Source organism: Schistocerca nitens, chromosome 2 (assembly GCF_023898315.1).
Source record: "Schistocerca nitens isolate TAMUIC-IGC-003100 chromosome 2, iqSchNite1.1, whole genome shotgun sequence".
Taxonomy (NCBI): Eukaryota; Metazoa; Arthropoda; class Insecta; order Orthoptera; family Acrididae; genus Schistocerca; species Schistocerca nitens.
In genome coordinates, this window is record NC_064615.1 from 628,717,928 (window position 1) to 628,739,764 (window position 21,837).

A 21,837-nucleotide genomic window follows, 5' to 3' on the forward strand; every position below is an offset into this window, starting at 1 on the left:
CTTCACTAGTTCGTTACACACAATTAATTTTCCTTGGCATTTAATTACCTTCATTTTCTTTATTTAAAATTTCGCATTTCATGAAGTTTACAGTTTTATTTCACAACACTGTTCACATATGCAACGCAGGGCCAACCAACAGTCAGTTTCGCTGAGCAATTGAATACGATAGCTGAATCACAAGTTACATGTGGAGAAAGTTTTATTAAATCAATATGTTCAGCTGTCTCACGTATAGACAATACATTTTATATGAAGCTGATTAATTAGTGGGATTGCAGCACAGGTTCTCGTAAGCAAATTAGCGCTACGCGTAAGTGTGCTAACATTGGTATTTTATCTTTCAACTATTGTAAATCCATTGTCAAATTTGTGTGTGATTTTGTGTGAATTTTTTTTCTCCTTTTGCAAAAAAAATATTGAGTGTGAAAATCTTTGTTGTATAGGCAGACAGCAGTATAAACCATGTTAAACATTCCAGTTTTACACAAATGTTTTGCAGATATTTCTGTTGCATGACACAATTTATTACTTTAGTTTATTTAACTGCAAATAGGTCTTTTGAATTCAGTTTTTACACTTCAACATTATGGCTTCCTACACAGTATTTCGTTGTGCCAATAGACCACAAACTACGGCATAAAGCAATAGAACAGAACAAGTACAACTGTCGTTACACAAAAATAATTTATTTGAGATTTCAGAGAACGCAGTGAGTGTCCAACACAGATGAGTTCTTCACCAGGAAATGCACTAGAACATATATCCAACAGTGAACAAGAAATTTCAGAAGTCGAATCGGGAGGCGGCAAATCACCTCAGCCATGCGAAATTTCGCAACAACCACATACTCGGACAGTTGATTTGGGTTTTGTTTCCATTTGTTTTAATCAAACAATACTCGTGCCAACATCAGTTACTGACAATACGCACTCTGCCGTTGCAAATCCAGAAGACATCCATACGGAACATAATAATCCAACGTTGTTAGAGTTACTACTAAAGACAGACAAAACTTATAACAGAACACAAAATCACAAGAAGAAATGTGAAAAGACATTAAAAGTAAAAAAAATAGTCTCACATTCCACATTTGGAAGCTTGAAGAAAAATAGCAAAACCTTTCTGTAGAAATCCGACGATGGAGTGGAGATGAATTACCACCTATTATTACGGGGCTTGAGGCACGGCTATGCAACCTTGAAACTGAACAACATAATATGTAAACTACGCGACAGAACGACAAAGAAGAGCTACTTGCAAAAATAAATACCACTGCAGCGAGCACAGTAGTCTCACAATTCACAGAACATCACGACCACGTTAATATCACTGTTGAAACAATTAGTAAACAGGCAGACGCATTAAAACTGAACTCTGTCGAACGAAAAGAACAACTTTGTACGTTAACTAAGAGCACAAAAGTAGCCGACATGAGTTTAAACAATGAAACAAATCCGCGCGGTGGCAAAGTAGAACAACTGACCAAACAAACCAACTCCTGTACCATTAGGGCTCAACTACAATACTATTATTTCGAGTAATGCTAAGTAGAAACTCAGATAACATTTTTCTTACTTGTTCCTCACATACAAAGAAACGTAAAGCTTTGATGCAGCATAAAGACGGCTATGTCAGAACAATAGAATAACAGCTTACATTTAGTGAAAGAAAATGCAAGTGCGATGATTTTGGCTACTCTCATTCATATTTTGGCACTTTCCGGTTTTGTGTGTATTCGTACCATTCAGGTGACCTTTCGGGACAACACAATTTTACTCGCACTCCAAACAGTAAACAGCCTTGGTGGCGTACCAGAAATGTTTTGTGGATACAGAAAGCCTCCAGTTAAAATTACAAATATTTTCATAGAGTCAACTTACATGATTTTCTTGAACAAAAACGCATTTACACAAAAGACAGTGAACATTCCGCGCATTGGAGCAAAAGAACTACGAAACAAGTGACAATCTGAATTCCGTGCAATTTACTAAGTTCAAATGTAGGTAAAGGGTCCATTATAATTTTTTTGATACATCGATTAGCGAACGATGCCATTCCGAGCTAAAGTTAACTGTTTTTCAGTTTCTTGGTACACTCGTCTTCTCCTACCATCCTTTCTAGTCGGTAAGTACAAGGATTTTTCTTCTACTATCGTAATGCAAATATGTTGAAAGTAAGTCAAATGACTTGTGAGCTATGATTGAGAATGTGTCATATTGTCGATAAAGTAAATTTTGCATCTGACAAAACTGAACATTTCGATTACACGCATTTAGTGACCAACAAAACTTAACTCGGTTCAATATATCTTACTGATCGTCCCAGGCACGACAATAAAAAAAAAAAAACAGAAATAGGAAATGTGCTGTCAGTAAACATTTTCTAATGAGAAATTTTTGGATGTGAACCAGATATTGGCGAAACCAGTATACAACTTTTAACACTATCATTTTTTTCATATAGCAGCACCAGTCACGAGTTAGAAAATCAAAGACTCGGTACCATTTGTGGTGAGATAAAAGATTATTGAGATTTTAATTGTGTTGCCCAAATGGAATGTCAATTTTCAAGTAGTGGTGGTATTGATGAATTGAAGTATATGCAGGATTTCTACCAGTTTAAGGAATTATTAAATCTTGTTAAAGGTAAGAGTGTGTTGTCCGGAAGAAATTATGAGTGTCTGAGGTAACTTGTACTTCTGTCGAGATTTTCTTTTCATGATCGGCTGTGCGGTAATGAAGATTTGTTTCACGAATATTGTTATTTATGAAGTGTGACTGTGGAACATTTCTCGTGTAAGGATTGATTAAATAAACAAAGCAGGAGTATTAACTTCTGATTATTTACGATGTATGAGGATATTATGAAATGTAATTATTATGATGATGGTACAGTAGAGACAAATACCGTGAAGGTATTCGTGATTACTGATGATGAGAATTATGAGGATTATGATGAAAATTTGATAGGAAGATGCAGTGGTTAGGAATTATAATGTTAATGAGGAATGTATAAGTATGGCTAGAGCATATACTGGAGATCATGTTTTCGGTGAAGTTGATTTTTCTTTGCAGTGATGTATTTCATTAGTTTGCATGTAATAAAAGGAAGGTGATGAACAGATATGTTGTTAGTAACACAACAAAAATCTGAAATGGTAAGTAACACCTGTAAAAGACAAAAGAATTATTTTTTACGTGAAGATGTTTTGAGTCATCAGGTACAACTGGTATGGCATAAATTTCTGTCATATTTATGGTCTAGCTTTTGTAATCATTTTTTTTATTTGCTGCATATGGCATACGAGAGCATTATCCTGCTGAACTAACTACAGACCTTTCTGTCTGCAAGTCAGATTATGACAGACATAATGATATATATATAAACGAATTTGGCTATTACGCATATATTCCAGACTTATGAGCTATAGTTGCATACATGTATAGGATGCATCATTGAAAACACTTCTTTATGACGATGCTAGGCACAGTCGGAAAACACCAAGGAGAATATCATTAATGTCCCCTGAATAACAAAACCACAAAGTTAAAAGTTATTCAGAATATGCATATGTATGTCGCAATTAAAAGTTACAAGTTTCACCATGTTCAGAGAAATATTTTCGTTAGAATTGGCATCTTAATAATAATTAAAGCTGCTAAATATTAGACTCAGAAATTCGTATGTAACCTCAGTTACATGTAAAAACATAAACATGTGACACCAAAAAGTGATCTCAATTAGTTTTCAAGTTATTTACTAAAAACCACATTTTGAACTAAAATATTCTTAATCATGGTAGATTAAGTATCATTTGTATTCGTAATCTAATTATGGCACTCTATTACATTGAGGCAATAATATAGCTGTACTAAGTTTCAAGACTATTGTACAAAACAATGACTACAAGTAATCTTAAAGAAACATTTCAGGGATCATGTTTTAGTGTCAGTTTCGTTCCAGAACTTCTAGTTGGCAAAGTTTAAATGCAGTCGAGCGAAGACATCCTCAGTAAGAGAAGCAAACTTAACTCTGCTTTAAAAAAATTAAGAAGATTGTCAGTTGTCAAACGACAAAGCTATTATTTAATACGTACCCGAGGAAGGGGTCATTTAGATACTGATACCCGTGCCTAGGTCGTTTGATAGCAGATGTTCCGTTTAGTGGTCCGCTGTGCCCATATACAAATGCAGCAAGAGAGGTAGTTGCGCAGAAATACTTCGCACCGAGATATCAGACTTTTCGCGTCAGTCAAACGCCTGTGTGCGTTTGGCCTCGGATGACGTCAGGGCTGAGTAGACTTGAATGCGTTTTAGCAATTAGCAAGTGAACAAGCGAGGACTGTAGAACGTCCTGGATCCCTTAGATTTCACCGAAGTCACTCGCTCTGTGTACACTGTAGTGTTGAAGAAACCGTGCGGCACTTTTAAGGCGTGTAATTAATTTTTGTGATTAGAAGGTAGGGCGATAAACCATTTCACTTGGAACTTCCCGTTATTACTATTTTTATGGATGTTATTATATTTTGTGTGTGTGAATTTTTACAGAATACCTTTATTGTTTGAAACTCTAAACTTTTATATATAATCATAGTTCTTGACCCCGCTGAGTAAACAGCAAGTAGGAACATTTTCTTTTCTTTCAGTGAGCAAAAGCAGTTCTCAGGCCCTTGTAAACCGCGAAGGTAGGTACAATGCACGCACAAAAAATTTAAGAGTCTTAATTGTCAATTATCGACTATTTGAATATTTATACGCCGCCCCACAGTACAAGGGGGTATGCAAAATAACCCTGAATTGTTTTTAAAAGCTGTAAATTTTCAAATTGTTTACAAAACAACCTTATCCCCTTCAAAATACTCTCCATTACAACAAATACATTTGTCCCACCGGTGCTTCCACTGTTCGAAACATTTTTGTAATCATCTTTAGAAACGGGATGACAGCTCCTCCCTTGTTTTTTCCCTTTACTTCTTCAACGTTGTCAAATCAGTGTCCCTTCATACCTCTTTTCATGCGTGGATATAAGAACAAGTCGCAAGGAGCCAGGCCAGGCGAGTAAGGTGCGTGAGGCCGTTGAATCATGCCATTTTTAGCCAAAAACTGTCTAACTGTGTGGTAGAAGAACCAGTCTCCTGTTTGCCACAAATCTGCTCTTTTTTGAGGAAGACTGTTGCGCTTTCTTCTGAAAACTTCCAAATAAAAGGTTTGATTGACGGTCTGACCTGGGGGAACAAACTCTGAATGAACTACGCCATTGGCATGAAAAAGCAAATCAGCGTTGTTTTGATTTGATCTTCCTTGACGATATTTTTTTGGACGGGGTGACGATGACTGTTTCTTTGTTTCTGTGTCATAACAATAGCACCATGACTCATAATCAGTAATGTAATGAGCGTATGGCATTGGTGGCCGGGAGACCCCTCGCGGTGCGGTTCGGCCGCCGCTCCACAAGTTCTTTAACGCCACTACGGCGACTTGCAAGTGAATGAGGATGAAATGATAATGAAAGACATACAACACCCAGTCATCTCGAGGCAGAGAAAATCCCTGACCCCACGGGCAATCGAACTCTGGACACAGTGCGCGGGAAGCGAGAACGCTACCGCAAAACCACGAGCCGCAGACACTCATAATCAGTAAAGATATACGACGGAAAATCTGGATCAGTTTCAGGCTGTTGTTTCAAAGCACATGTTTCAACTCGACGTTCCTTTTGATTGTCAGTCAGAACCCGAGAAACAAAGTTGGCAGTAACTCTTTTCATTCTCAAATCTTCCGTTAAAATTCGGTGAACCGAGCTCCAAGATAACCCACTAATCTCTGACAGTTGATCAATTGTCTGTTCGGCAGTCTGTGGGCACAAGCTCTCGAATTTTTTCAAGGTTTTTATCGATTCAGGCAGTCGGTGGACGTACAGAATAACATTTTTAAATAGAGCAAACTACTCATACAGTTGGGGTTTTCTCCATAGCGTCATCTTGGTAAGCTGTTTTCAACATTAAAACAGTATCACCAGCATTTTTGCCGAGTAGAAAACAAAATTTCACAGCTGCATGTCGTTCACTTAAACTTGCCGTCATAACAAACAAAAAACAAACAAAACAGCGTAGCAAAAACAAACACTGCAGCTGAACAGAACAATATAGGTCGACAACACAAGCGGCTCTGAATTGGTGTTGAGTTGCGGTATACACGCATAGCGGTAGAAATGTGTATTACACAAGCTCCGCCCATGGCAATGTTATTAGGTTTTTTTTTTTTTTGCACCCTCGTTTTATAATGAATTTGGCTGCATTGCTTTTCTGAGGAACTATTTTTGTGGATATATGTACATCGCAGCGTCCACGGGTTTTATCAGAGCTCATTTGGTGTAAGAATATGCTGTTAGGTGCTATAAATGATGTAAATGACAACATAATTATGAAACATTAGTATAGGAAGACAGTAAATCGAGAATATAACAGGTACACCCAGAAGTAAGAAAGTAATGAGTACAGAGAAATGGAAATAATAATATGTGTGATTAGGAATTGCACAATGTGGAAATGTAAATGAATATAGGGAGGCTCAATAATAGCTATATTATGTGTTTATGATGTGTTAATGAAACACAGCCAAACTGACATGGTGTTTTTGGCAGGTAAAGTGACATGAGAAGTATTATTAGCCGAATATGATGTTTTTGGCAAGTACATTGAGATAAAGGCTATTACAAGAAAAGTCCAATATCTGAAAGAAAGTATAGTATGTTACAGTACAGCAGTTAGAAAGCTGATCAGTGCACTAGAGTAGTACATGACACTAAGATAAAATTTTACCCAGGCTGACAGACTTTGACTTTAAAGTGCAAATAATTCCCTTTGCTTTTCCTTAACATGAACCGTAATACATTTGTTTGTCATTTATTTCTGATCTATATACCTCCTCCACTTACGCTGTGTTAATGTTCTTTTATTTATGTATTTTTACTACCACTGTTACTACGATTTACGTGTTAGTTGTTATTTCTGAGTAAAACATTTTCTGTAATATAATTTCTACTATTGTGTGCATGCTAGATTTTCTTGTACAGATTGTTGCCCATTTGTCACCATTAGATAATGATTTTTTGTAAGCTCTTGTGAACTCTGCTTTCTATCTGGCACATAATACTGTATTATTCTTTCTGTATGTGATGTTTTTTGATCACACTGATTACTGCAATCTACAATTATTCATGTTTTGTACGTAAAGTTTATCTTACATCTTCATGCAATGCTCGGCGTATCCTTTCACATATTTACTAGGAATAAGGTAATTTCGTAGAGAGACATTACTGCATGTGCAGCTCAGATTTTTGTAATGTATTTTGAAAACCAGAAATTCGATGAAGTCGTCAGAGATTTAACTAAGTTTTGCACAAACTTAAAGGAAAAAGCAGTACTGAGAGTAAACTTATATACGAGATTTGAACTGGACGTATGAGTTGTCAGTGGAAAACTACTTCCCTGAGTCTGCTCATATTTAATTCTACGTTTATTGCTAATCTGCAGAGTATAGTCAGTGGCGGACATTCAATTGACTTACTTGCGACCCTTAAGCCTAAAACACTTTTCACTTTCATCTGCGACCTCATCGGTGACTGTGCTTCAAGAAATGTGTTAATACTGTGCTAGTGGCATTCCTTTTCTTAATCACAAGATTGATAACAAGAGACATTAACAGTATCTTCGTTTGTGCTAAGTGATGCAACATTTTACCTTCAATTGCAGTTACATTCTAGCTCAAGAATAATGATGTGAAACTTAAAACCAAATTTTCGATGGTTTTCAGTGATGCAACATTTACCTCCAATCTACATAACTCAGCGAAGAGTGTGCGTGGATCCTAAATGTGCAAAGACGATCTTCAATTGTTAAACTCAAATCAGGGCATTTTTTATTACTTTTGTAACCTATATAAAAAAATTAGAAAGAAATGTGTACAATAAGTTACAATTAAATCTAACATTACAAGTTTTACGATATTTTTTGTTAACTCTTGCTCTTTTTCTGGTTGTGAAGATTTTGGAGGAATTTTAAAAATATGTTTGTAATTTCTTTGTAATGAGAGAATTTTGTAATTATTAATCTTCTTATGTTGTACAGTCTTTTTATCAATAATCAGAGTTTCACTTCTCAGGTACGATTTTCTTTAGAGTAAAACCCACTTCCATGACTCATAATGAAGTTTTAAATTACTGCCGTTTATTCATTGCACCCATGCTACACACAGCTAAAGGTTATTTCCGACAATCAAAAAAATTAGAATAGCTTATTTTTCTTTACCTGCTACAGTTGCTGATTTGTATTGGCTTTCGAGCACGTCGGTACTCCAGACAAAATCAGCATGCTAAGCATGAGGTATGTCACGTTTATCTCTGAGAGGACTTCACCTTGCATTCTTAAGCAAACAGTGTGTTGTCCAGTCCGTCTGGCATTGTACTAACAAATTAATTTTCAGTGTACAGTATTGGTAGTTTCAAATAGTTATTTTCTTCCGAGTAGAGCAGTATCTTACTTTCTTGCCTTTTACAAGTCTAACATGGCACTTCATATTGCGCAACGTTCATAATGCACTTCGTTACTCAGTTTTAATACTATAGTGTTCATCGAGCACACAATTAGCTTTCTTTGGCATTTAATTACATTCGTTTTCTTTGTTTCAAAGTTTGAATTTCAATAAGTTTAAAGTATTATTTCACGACACTGTTCACATGCACAACAAGCCCAACCAACAGTCAGTTTTGCTCACAACGCAACCTCCCCATAGCACCCCCTCAGATTTAATAGTACGATGACCCAGTGGATTGCCCGTCAAAACAGAAGGAAGGTGTACTGAACTGTGAAAAAAAGTAAAATAGAAACAGTGACTGGTCCACGAAGAAAGAGTGTAATAAAGAGAAGTCTAATAGTAGCAATGGCGTCGTGGGAAAGTGGTCCTCGTGTTGGACTGCCAAACGGGCGAACCGTGTTCAAACTACCTCGGGTTTCTTTTCCATCATTATGAACTGTCAATCCGGTCATTGAAATGTTTGTTGTCTTTCTGTAGTCTTGACAGTTGTCATACTGTGCATTAATTACAGAATATGCGTCATGTGGTAAGAATACGTTACCATCACGTAATTGTGATGAATCGTGAGAGCAGGCGAGATACCACATAGACGTCTCACAAAATAAAAACAAATAAACGGATGTGAGCTATGTTATAACAAAGGAATTCAAGAATCAAGACTTCCAAACAGAACGCAACTTAAAACGTTAAAAACATATGGTTTGATAGAGCACAGAGAAACTGGGTGATTGTGAAACTGTTGCTTTAATTTGTTGCAGCTCATGTGACAAACTATTTTGTTTTCATCATCCCCTTGGGAGTGATCACATTCATACGAACTCCTACATCGGGCAAAGAAGCATATCTCACTCACTAACTCACCAATCGTACAAATTAGCTCCTATTATATGACACATGTACTATCACTAACGCTGTATATGACACACCAGAGCATTCCGTTGACTTGTCATAAAAGGTTTGCGATTTCCATTCGAAAGCCACTTCCTTCCGGCTGCTAATAGAGTGGTTGTGCAACATCAACTTTCATTATAGGTCTCTTCCTTACACCTCGCTTTTGCAAACGGACTTAAAGCACGACACAGACAGAAATTTCAGTACAGCGAATAGCGAAAAAAAAAAAAATAATAAACGGCACGAGGGAGCTTTGAACGCAGCTCGCACGTTTTGCAATCCAACACCGTGACCACTTAACCACGACGCCGTCTGTTCTCTTTTTCGATCAGTGTTGCACTTCTTAAGCTTGGACTGTTCACTGTTTCTATTTTGCTTTTCTTTTGATGCTTGATCTGTGTTTAGTTTTTGAAGTAATGTTCACTGGGCCTTCTTACCCCTAAATCTGAGGGTGGAGTGGGGGGGGGGCGAGGGGGGGGGGGGGGAGGCTGCGATGGGAAGTTTCCCTTGTCAACAATTTAATACGATACCTAAAGCACACGTTACGTGAGGAGAGAGATTTTGAAATCAATATATCCAGTTTTCTCACACACAGACAGCAGTTGCCGTCTAGATGATGTATGAGTTCATATGAGGAATTTATAAACGTTCTATATATCTGTAATGATGAGTATTACAAGTTTCTGTAGCCTTATCTAGAACGTTATTGTGAGTACTGACAACGTTTCTAATATCAACTGTAAACTTTATCTTCGCTTTAGCCTCGTCACATGCGTTTCAGGTGCGTTGCTTAGGCTCTGTACGTATAATCTTGCGGGGGACCGTCGGTAGAGTATGGAATAAATGAGAAGAACTATTGTTATGTAATTTGGAGCGTTGAGGTAATGTGTCAAGTCTGCTGCGACGTTTCGCATCGAATAACACAATCTGCGGGCAGGTGGTCGAGTGTGGGCTCTGTCCTGACACGCAGCTTGTCACAACGTATAATCCCTGAAATACTATTCTTACCAATAGTCAAGTGCAGCATGTTTACGGGTTTTGTTTGGTACCATATTTACTGTTAACATTTCGAATTTCTGTCTGTAAGTCAACCAAACAAAAGATGTAGCGAACTATACTGGTTATTTTGGGGCTTGATTTATTTCATAAAGGAACTTGTGTAGACAGTCATGTGTCCTACGTACACTAAGTAAAATATTTTACATTTACTGTTATTAGTGTCCGAAGAAGGAATACGCAATTACAACATCAAAAACATTCTTAGAATTTTGCACATCAAACTCTTCAGCCTCGTTGTTACAAGCACTAACTCCGTTTGTTTTGTAGGTTTTTTTTTGTTTTTTTTTTAAGTTTTCATGCTTTGAGGGTTCTAACACAGGAAACTGAGAGGAAACGTTACTGACTGCAAGTGCAGAGGATTCGTGTTTGTTAGTAAATTTAACAGAACTGAAAGGATTAACATAAAACCGTATTATAATTGAAATTTGCAAGGAACTTACATGCTTTTAGCTGAATGAGCTGTACTACATAAAATAAAAAATATGTAAAGAACTAAAAATATAGTGATTCAATATAGTTCAACACGAAAACTGAAACTATGAAGAAGAGAAATGGAGTATTTAATTTTAAGAGTCAGCTTTGGGTTCGTTGATGCTCCTTTGACATTAGAGAGCCCTTTGAGAGGTGGGTGAGCGCTGCTTGGCGCTACTGGCCGCCCGCCGCCCACCTCCTGAGGACCCTCTTGGCCACCTTGCCGCTGGCCGTGTGCGGCAGCTCCCTCACGATCCTCACGCCGCCTCGCAGCTTCTTGTGGTCCGCCACCTTATCTGCAGAAACAAGTTCACAATTGCCAAGGCACCAGAACTTGAATGCACAACTTAAAAAGATATTTATAGAACATTCAGTGGGTTCTTGTAGGAACATGGACATATTAACAGCTTGAATACGAAGTATTAGTGTTCCACAATAATATTTATTTAATAGTTCGCTATGAACCGGCTTTCAGCTTTTTAGGCCATCGTCAGATTACGCTATAGTAAACAGATAGTCCACTCAACTTCAGTAAGAATTCATAGCTGTGCAAACATTGAAAGATACATGATATTTGATGACTATATCGATACAAAATACAGGGATAATGTATTTCCTGAAGAGACTCTTAACAAATGAATCTTATATTACAGCATATTCAGATATTAAAACTATCTGAATTAATAAGGCAAAGATGTTCTTCAAGTGAATAATAGCACTGGCTACTATCTCATATTGACAAAATGGTGAATGTGTCGAACAGGTCGAATAAAGGGAGGAGGATAAAGAAGACTACGGAATTACCGCTATAACAAGCTTATAATGTAATGGTAAGATAAATAATAACTGGCTGCTACTTTAACAAGGGTGAGTAATGCAATTGTGTTTGTTCACTCAGAATCAGGTCAGGATTCTTCGATTGGTTTTTATTAACAGCCAGAATTTCGAGTAATGTTACTTTTCTGCCTGTAGTTCCTATGTAGAGACCACCACATTTCACATCATATGAATGACATTGATTCAGAGGATGTTCAACAAAGGTGGAATCTTTCCTTTTCAGTCACCAACTCCTTTAATGCTCAGTCAGTCTAGTAGTTATAGTCCTGCCTGATTGACCTACATGTATTTTGCCACACGGATAACAGGAAATTCTATAAGTTCCACTTTTTTCTAAAGGAGAAATCTTATCTTTACTGTTGAGCAGAAGGTGAGCAATAGTATTCCTCGCGTAAAAAGCTGGGGTATATTTCCTGGATTTTAGTTTCCTGGCAAGAAACTGTCAAGTTTTACCCACATATAGCGTGAGAGCTCATTTGTTATCAGTGTAGTTTTGTGCTGTCTTAGGGGGATAAAGGAGTGCTGTTATCCTCGGTCTATTCTTTTTGCAGAGTATGTTGTCACTTAGTGTACGCTATAACCATTGACGTGTGCTATTTCTTTAATTATTATCAATTCATTTTCAAAATCTGCTTTGGTTTGTGGTATAGGTATTAGGCGATGCACCACAATGTGGAAGGCTGCATGTCTGTGTGCTATGGGATGCTGAGAACTGGTTGTTATTGCTGTGTCTGTTGAGGTTACTTTGCTGTATATCTTAAATAAATACTGTTGCTTCCTGATGTCAAAGGTGAAACTAAATTTTGTTAGAGTGTCCTCCCAACTCCATTATAAATTTGATTTTACTGTGGTCTGAATTCCATTGTTGAAGAAATTTATTTACTCTGTTATTCTATTACTCATCTATTACTCACTCGTAGAATATTTTTGGCTTATACTTTCAGATAATTGTAATATTTGTATATACTGTAATGTAAGATTTATTTGTTCAGGGTCTCTTTAGGTATTACATTGCACCCGTATTTTGTATCGCTATAGTCATAAAATGTCACACCTCATTGTAGAGCAATCTTTGTACAGCTAAAAAATCTCTCTGAAGTTGTGTGGACTATCCGTTTAGTAGTATTAAGTTACCTGACAATGTTCTAAGAAGTCGAAAGCCAGTTGATAACGAACTATTAAATAAATATTATTGTGGAATATTAATACTTTTCATTCATGTTGTTAATGAAATGATATTTACCGTATTTATGCGTGAAAAACTATCTGAACATCGCCATCGCCATGTACGGAGTGATGATAATCAAGGTTTTCGTATTTTTCTTCACTGTCTTGTTTGCTGCACAAATTGGCAAGTCATGTCATTTCTAAACTCGCGGTTTTTTACAGACGTACACCAACAAGCCTGAAGTGGAATAAAAGCATTCCAGGATAAGAATATTTGAAGCTACTTTAAATTGTCCCAGACATAGTTTTGAAGAAAATCAGTTACTGCCAGAATTATAATTCCTGGGACCAAAATGTTTTGACAAAAGAACCTTCGGTCTCATGTTTACAAAGCGGAGATATCGATACACGCATTTCGTAACGGCACGAAGAAAGGCTCTCACCCTGCCTTTTATGTGTTTACTGGTGGCAACACTGAAGACAATTGTCTCGCTTGTTTCGTATCTCTTAGGCAACGAGAAACTGGATGTGTATTTTTTCTGTTTGTGGTTGGTTGTTGTTGAGTAACAAACTATTGCTTACAATGGTATAAAGTGATATAATGTCCAAAAAGAGAGTATGAATTGCATCTCGCAAGAAGAAAACTGAGAAAGACCGTGCAAGAGTGAAGAGTGACTCGTGTATGAATTCCTGCGACCGGGTCGTTGGTCTTACAAAACACAGGAAAAGAATCGTTACCAAATCAATAGAGTTCATCAATTATCATAGATTTTTGTAAACTGCAGACAAAAACCAGCGAATTGCACATATCGGATGCTTTTAATTTTAAACTTTTCTAGATAATGTTCCAAAAAAGACTTCTTTCGGAAGAAACCGCTAAGAGAAGCGTTTCTTGAGATCGGAAAAATAAAATTGAAATTTAGCAGCTAACGGGTGTCAGATAAATAAGGACGAATTTGAATTTTGCGCCATTTTGTCATATGACGGTTGGCAGTAATGGTTTTTTCATGTTTGTTATCTGCGACCCTTCCCATTAGTGGCTTGATACCTTTTGTATAGTGAGCATCGTTATTTGATGCTTATTTTTGCCGTGGAACAGGTGACAACGGAGCAACGCTTCGAAGTGACACGAAGTTTTTACAAAAGCAGTGAAGTCCCACGACAACCGTTAGTGAATTGCGTGCGACACACTGACATAATGCTGCTCCAACCGAATCAGTTCGGAAGTTGAACAGAGGTCTGAGACCACGGGTTCTGCCTCAAACGTTAAGAAAACAGGACGACCGCTTTCTGTTCGAACACAAGAAAACATTGCTGTCGTGCGCAACAATGTGTTCGTAAGCTCCAGAAAATCTGTTCGCCAACGAGCTCACCAAGTTCACTGCGTGAAATCCTTTCAAAAATCTGAAAATGCATGCGTTCAAGATTCAGCTTACACAAGAGATGAAGCCTGCAGATCATTCAAAGAGACATCGATTTACTCGGTGGAACTTGGCTCGACGAGCAGAGAGCGAGAACTTCACAAAAAGAATAATTTTCTCGGATGAGGCGCACTGCCATCAGAGTGGGTACGTGAATAAGAAAAACTGCAGAATGTGGGGCAGCGAAAATCCGCAAGTGACTCTGGAAGATGAGATGCATTCATAACGCAAGATTGCGTCGTGTTGCTTCTGGGCAGGAGAGGAGATCGGCCCGCATAATTTTTGAAAATTATAAGGGACCTGCCGTCACTGCGAACGGCAACCGTTACCAAACATGTTTCTGATTGTTTTTTTTTTCTCTCTCTTATTGATGAAAATTATTTTTGGTTTCAACAAAATGGTACAACTTGTTTCGCATCCCATGAAGCGATTATTCAGTTGAATGAAAAGTTTTCTCAAAAAATTTTCTCTCTGCATGGCAACCATGAATGGCCTGCGATCTTACGCCTTGTGCCTTTTTTTTGGGGGGGGGGGGGGATTATGAAATCAAAACTGTTAGTGAAGAAACCACAAAATTAATACACTAATTGAAGGATGAAATTAAAAAAAGCTGTTATCGGCATCCCAGCCGATGTTGGTGAATACGTCATCGAGAACGTCAATGAACGCATTGCTCGTTGCCGCGCGGCCTTCGCCTTGGGTGGTCCTATGGAGGATATAATTTTCCAATGGTTCAGTGGCTCTAAGCACTATGGGACTTAACATCTGAGGTCATCTGTCCCCTAGACTTAGAACTACTTAAACCTAACTAACCTAAGCACATCACACACATCCATGCCCGAGGCAGGATTCGACCCTGCAAGTGTAGCAGCAGCGCGGTTACAGACTGAAGCGCCTAGAACCGCTCGACCACGGAGGCTGGCTATAATTTTTCAAACAAAAATGGAAGAAATTACTCAATTTGTCCGTAAAAAAAAAACATTACATTTTCAGTTAATTTTCGATGTTCTATAGCACTTTAATACTCATCCCTTCTTCCCGGACACCCTCTCTCAGCTTTCCATCCATATGCCATCGCCAAGTTTCTTGGTTGGTTTGTCCCGAAGGATGATATGCTCAATCATAATTTACGAGCAGCTCGACCAGGAGGACCTGCTCCCAGTCTACCCACCAGTTTAGCATATGTAGTAGGATGTGTCCCTGTAAAATCTACCAAGTTGAGTGATGGAGCGGAACAGCTTAGCTACAGGCCAGAAGAGTATAAACAATTTTATAATAAACTTTGCGCTTGGGTAGTGGCCAAACTGCTGGTGTTTTTCCACAAAAGCTCAAATGGATTGCAGTTGACAGGTTCGGTAACTAGGAAATTTAAATATCACGAAAATAACTGGGTGGAGTTACTGCTAATGTTATATGACAAAGTCTCTATTTAACTGAAATACGTGAAACCACGCGGCATTGTAAATCTTTTCTTACTAATGGTCAATGTGCGTGGTTGGCCACTTCTCGAACTCAATGTTTCTTCTGCGTCTTCTGATGGAAATATATGGTAAGAATTAACAAATTGCATCAAAATATACCATGCAGAAAAGACGTGAGACCATCGGCCTTAGTTCATCACCCACATTAGGCTAACGTTTTATATCAAGTTATGTTACGTAATAATTTTAAGCACACTGCCTATCATAATTTTTATAAGTTTTTTTTAATTTAAAAGACAATCTAAAGGAATTAAACTTATTTTTTCACTTTTCTTTAAAGTCGCTTAACTGTACTGAGGCCGTTTGAATTTGGACGGATTCATTTTCAAATCTGGAATTCACCTGGTAAACAAAAGTAACTTCTCGATATGGAGGTAATAAGGACGACGTTCTCTATTTTCCCAAACAAAAATTTAAAAAATGTTTGCCTCTGTATGTACGCTAGCTACGTGTATGTGTGTGACTGATAATTAACATTTTTATTATTTTTTTTTATTTTCTTGCCCTATGGGGTGAGAGGGTGGCAACGGCCTTGCCGTAGTGGTTACGCCGGTTCCCGTGAGATCACCGAAGTTAAGCGCTGCCGGGCGTGGTCGGCACTTGGATGGGTGACCATCCAGGCCGCCATGCGCTGTTGCCATTTTTCGGGGCGCACTCAGCCTCGTGATGCCAATTGAGGAGCTACTCGACCGAATAGTAGCGGCTTCGGTCAAGAATACCATCATAACGGCCGGGAGAGCGGTGTGCTGACCCCACGCCCCTCCTGTCTGCATCCTCAGCTGAGGATGACTCGGCGGTCGGATGGTCCCGGTAGGCCACTCGTGGCCTGAAGACGGAGTGTTTGTTTTACGGGGTGAGAGGAGACAGAAAGTAATCTTTGGAATAGCATTATCATTTCCAGCATTTGCCTTATGGCCAAGGGAAACCTCCCGAAAACTTTCAGTGAGACTGTATCTTCTTGTACTCTATTTCTGAAAGAATGTTGTCCACCGTGTCAGGCATAAATAAAAAATATTTGAGAGAAGAAGTGTTATGTTCCTGACATATATCACCATTCATTTCAATCTCTATGTAGACCAAGCTTATTCAAGGAATGATTAGTGTGGACTCAGGAACTTTTCAGCCAAATACCAGACCGAGGGGGACCCAACTGATTACATTTGGGAGGCGGGTTGTAGTTTTGACATTTTCCTGGTAACCAAAGGAAATCTCCCTACAAACTCGAACGGAACCGAAGCATGGAAACTATTCCGGCGTGATTGTGCACTCAATTTTACCTGAAGATGGCGGCCAGATGGTCCGCCGAAATATCGTCGTCAGGACGTTGGAACCCGGCTGCAAACCCGTGAAAATCATCGAGTAAGACATTCTTGGTTATCGTTGATCTTTCACCCAACGTTGCAGGGAGAGAGATGTTTGAACGAAGTATTAAGTACCAGCTATATGCTGTTATTATCTGTGAACAATCTAGTTATCGTCAGTATAATATGATATCCCTGACTGAATGATGTAGCTCTTATTGAAAAGGCCATATGGTTGTCTCTCTTGAAGGTTAATGGTTTATCTATTTTCCAGTGTGCTCTATGTGTACCTTCAACTTTACTTACGATTCCTTGGCACGTAACCGGCCGATGCACAGTTCCACAGTGACCTAATTCTGTGCTGTCCTCGAATGTGCGATCTATGTGCCCCCTACTCACAACTCTCTTTTTGACTCTAGACTACCTCCTACAGATTTTATGAACTACAGTTCTATCCCTTCCTTCCTATTAATACGCAGTGGCCTGTCTTACATCTCCCTGGTATCATTTGCTCTGCAGTTTCTAGCCTAGTTCCGCGGATGCGATGGTGAACCTTTCCTACTACAGTAGATTCGCAAAGAAGTGCCGATGGATACTTGTCGTACAAGAACTGTTGGCCTCCTGCCGTCTTACCGAGCGCCTCCTCACTGCTTATCCCATGCCTGTACCATCCTCGCCCAGTAAGGAGGCGCACTTGGTAGGAACCGCGTTCACTGTCCGTCCAGCCTTCCACATTTGGATTTTCGGTGGTTTCCCTAGACTGATTAAGGAAAATGTAGGGGTGGTGCATTTGTAAAACTGACACCGTTATTTTCGCTTCACATTATTCACAATGTTCTGGTCTTCGATCAGACAACAGTTGTTAGCTACCCTTCGTCGCCCGTAGTGGCCGAGCGGCTCTAGGCGCTTCAGTCCGGAACCGCACAACTGTTACGGTCGCAGGTTCGAATCCTGCCTCGGGCATTGATGTGTCTGATGTCCTCAGGTTAGTTAGGTTTAATCAGTTCTAAGTTCGAGGGGACTGATAAGCACAGATGTTAAGTCCCATAGTGCCCAGAGCCATTCCAACCATTTTTGAGCTACCCTTCCTTGTACTCCTCTCACAGCACGACTGCCTCATTGCAAGACGCTAGTCCGGCTTACCATCTACCAGCCGCTGCAGCTCCTCAGCGGTGGCGGAGGCGCCGGGCCGCAGCACGACGAAGGCGGTGGGGTGCTCCTGGTCGGTGGGGTGCGGCTTCCCCACCACGGCGGCCAGCTGCACGCTGGGGTGCGACATCAGCAGGTTCTCCAGCTGCGGCGACAGAACCTGCACGAGAAACACATTATACGCTTTTAAACTTCTAAAATACAAATTTTCGTGGCCGCAAATGTCACAATTAGTAAAATGTCCGGACAACTATGCCGTGGTCAAATGGATTTCACCTTAAAACCCAACGTTTCGCCCCTATCTGCGGAGGATGTTTTTCAAGAAGGATCTTAGCTTCTTTGAATGTCCGATTCGTACCCTGGCTCGACACGATCACCGCAAAATTCCGCTACCACGTGTTTCCGGGCCGTGGTGTAACATCACATGTTTCGAATACGCGAACGTGATTGGCCATTGTCGACTGCCGCGTTGCTATCACCCCATAGTGGAACACTGGTATATATCTGCTTCAGCACCGGAATCCAGAAATGCTTCAATTTAAGGCCCTCCTCCTTCCTACTGAAATTCCTGGAGTGTTTCACAATCTCTATCGCCCTCCGTATAACCTATCATAGTACCCGCCAGTGGCTGGCAGTACTTTAGTGCTATCAAAATGAATGTGTGCAAAGCATATTCAGTCAATATCCCCACTTCTGCAATTGCCCTTGTGCTCTTCTAGTCATTTTATGGTCACTTTTTTTTTTTTTTTTTTTTTTTGTAGTAGCTGCGCATGGCTCCTCTTAACCACATGGAATCCTATAAATTCTTACTTCCTCCAGCGGTTGGCGAGCATCCTTGTCCGATTTCAGGTCATCTTGTGTCTTCCAGGTGGGTTTGTGCATTTCGGTGATGTTCTGCTTTTTCGAGGATTTTCCTATGCGGTAGTAACGTCCTTAATGGAGGGCAGGGAAACTTTCGATGTCACCGGCGCTTTAGCATTACTATGATTTCTAGGCGGTGGTCTTAACGCTCTTTTCAAGTCAGCGAACGGATAACCATTCTTGAGCAAAGTATTGGTGAGATGTTGTACTTCTGCGTCAAGTAGCTGTAGTTCACAGATTTTACTTACTCTGTCCGCCAACATTTGTATGGTGCCTCGCTTCTGTCATGGCTTTTAAGGTGAAATCCATTAGACCGCGGCATAATAGCCCGGAACATTTTATTAATTGCCCTTTTAAATTTTTTATTTGCCATCGATGGACGAAGACGAATCGCTGAGAGAGATCATGGACAGGGTAAGTCAATCGCTAACTACATCCGTTGACCGGCGACTATCGCAAGTCGATACCCTGGGGAACTACCAAGAGCACGATGTAACCTGTCACAGAAAAGGAAAATGTCAGTTTATCTTCGGGCAGCCTCCTCAAGCACATCTCTGAATTGTCTCTGACGACATGTCCCTGTTCCACTGGATTCTGCCGAATTCATCATCAATGCGAGCTGCTTAGCGTGAGGTCTCTGGTGACAGAGGAGTTCAGCGACTGGACGTCCCTGCCGTTATTTCAACCTTTGCAGTGTGCTAGCACAGTGTCGTGACTTGGCACTCGAGCCACACCAAGGGAGCTTGCATTCTGAAAGCGTAGAAGTCTTATCAGTTTCTGGAACCATAGCTGCAGAAGACATCAGTACAGAACCAAATCGTGGAAAGGTCAACTCTGGCATCCCCTCACTATTTAACACTTAAAAAAGTGTATGTGGTAGCTGCTATCCTGGAGTTCCTCCCCAGCAGAAACGCATTCTTCTGCAGTCTGCGACGCGGACTCAGCCGTAAATGTAATTTCACTGAATCGTTATACTCATTGTGATACATTTAGCACGAGACCAAATTGTTCGTTCACACGCATTACGCAAGACAGTGTAAGTAGGCTGTTTAGGTTTTTATGTTGGTAACGTCAGGTAGCGCTCTGTATGAAAATCACTGGCTGTGCTGTGTGCAGTCTGTGGCTGGTTGGCATTGTTGAAATAGTCGCTATTGTAGTGTTGGGCAGTTGGCTGTTAACAGCGCGTAGCGTTGCGCAGTTGGAGGTGAGCCGCCAGCAGTGGTGGATGTGGCGAGAGAAATGGCGAAGTTTTGATAGCGGATGATCTGGACGTGTGTCCATCAGAGACAGTAAATTTGTAAGACTGGATGTCATGAACTGATATATATATTATGACTTTTGAACACTATTAAGGTAAATACATTGTTTGTTCTTTATCAAAATCTTTCATTTGCTAACTATGCGTATGAGTAGTTAGTCCCTCCAGTAGTTAGAATTTTTTATTTGGCTGGCAGTAGTGGCGCTCGCTGTATTGCAGTAGTTCGAGTAACGAAGATTTTTGTGAGGTAAGTGATTCATGAAAGGTATAGGTTATTGTTAGTCAGGGCCATTCTTTTGTAGGGATTTTTGAAAGTCAGATTGCGTCGGGCTGAAAATATTGTGTGTCAGTTTAGTATTGATCAGAATAAGTAAAGAGCGAAATGTCTGTGCATGTTCAATTTCCTCAGCTGTTTGAAAATCAAATAACGTAATGGGTTTACAGCACAGTAATTCATAAATTTTTCTAAGGAGACGTTTCATATTTCTACCACTAGCCGAGGATACTTCACTGGATTTTTCTGATTTTTTCTTGTAGTTTGTGTAATTAGTGTAGCTATTGTTTATTGCTAGTACGTAATTATAGAAACAATTTCCTTTGTAGTTGTTTTTCATTGTTGTACAGTAAAACAGTTGTGGCATGCATATAGATTTGCACCAAGTATTTCGCAGCTGCGCTTGCAATTAACTAGATATTATTTTCAGTGCTATGTTAATGTGTTTTCTTATTTTGCTCTTCAAATTGTGCTTTTCTGTGTTATCGTGTGAAATATTGTTACAATAATGGCGTGTGAAAAACGTAACACTAGGCTCCAAAGTAAACTGAGAAATAATAGTGACGACGTGCGTAGCTTATCAGCACCACTGTGTAATGAATTAACAGACATTCAAAGTAAGATTTTGGTAATTGTGCATAGGGAAATGGAGCGGGCGGCAAATAATGGCGTAGACAGTGAAACAAATAGTGAATAGGGAAGCATTATCGATCGATCGGTCGGCAACAGCTCGCCTCAGGATTCCGAAATGACAGGACACAATCTTGCCAGTACTGTAGATTCAGGTTTTGCGTCCTCACCGTTTTCTCAAATAAGTCAAGACACATTTTCTGCTTTTCAAAATGCGAATATTGCCGGTTCAAATGCACTGCCGAATAGTACTGAGGAACATGTTTCAGACAGTAGTGCATTGTTACTACAATTAATGCAACAAATGGGACAAAAGCTTCAAAAGTTAGACACAATGGAAAAAATCTTCTAAAGTTAGACACAATGGAACAAAATCAGAGACAAACACAGCAAAAGTTAGACACACTGGAACAAAATCTTCAAAAGTTAGACGCAATGGA

The 21,837-nt window shown here is 39.4% G+C and overlaps 1 protein-coding gene and 1 pseudogene across 3 annotated transcripts in view; one reads left to right on the forward strand and one right to left on the reverse strand.

The window, feature by feature from the left end:
* LOC126236730 (luciferin 4-monooxygenase-like) overlaps positions 1-21,837 on the reverse strand; it is a 223,639-nt gene that overhangs the window by 105,072 nt on the left and 96,730 nt on the right. The window lies entirely within an intron of this gene.
* On the forward strand, positions 16,447-16,564 carry LOC126238027 (5S ribosomal RNA; annotated as a pseudogene).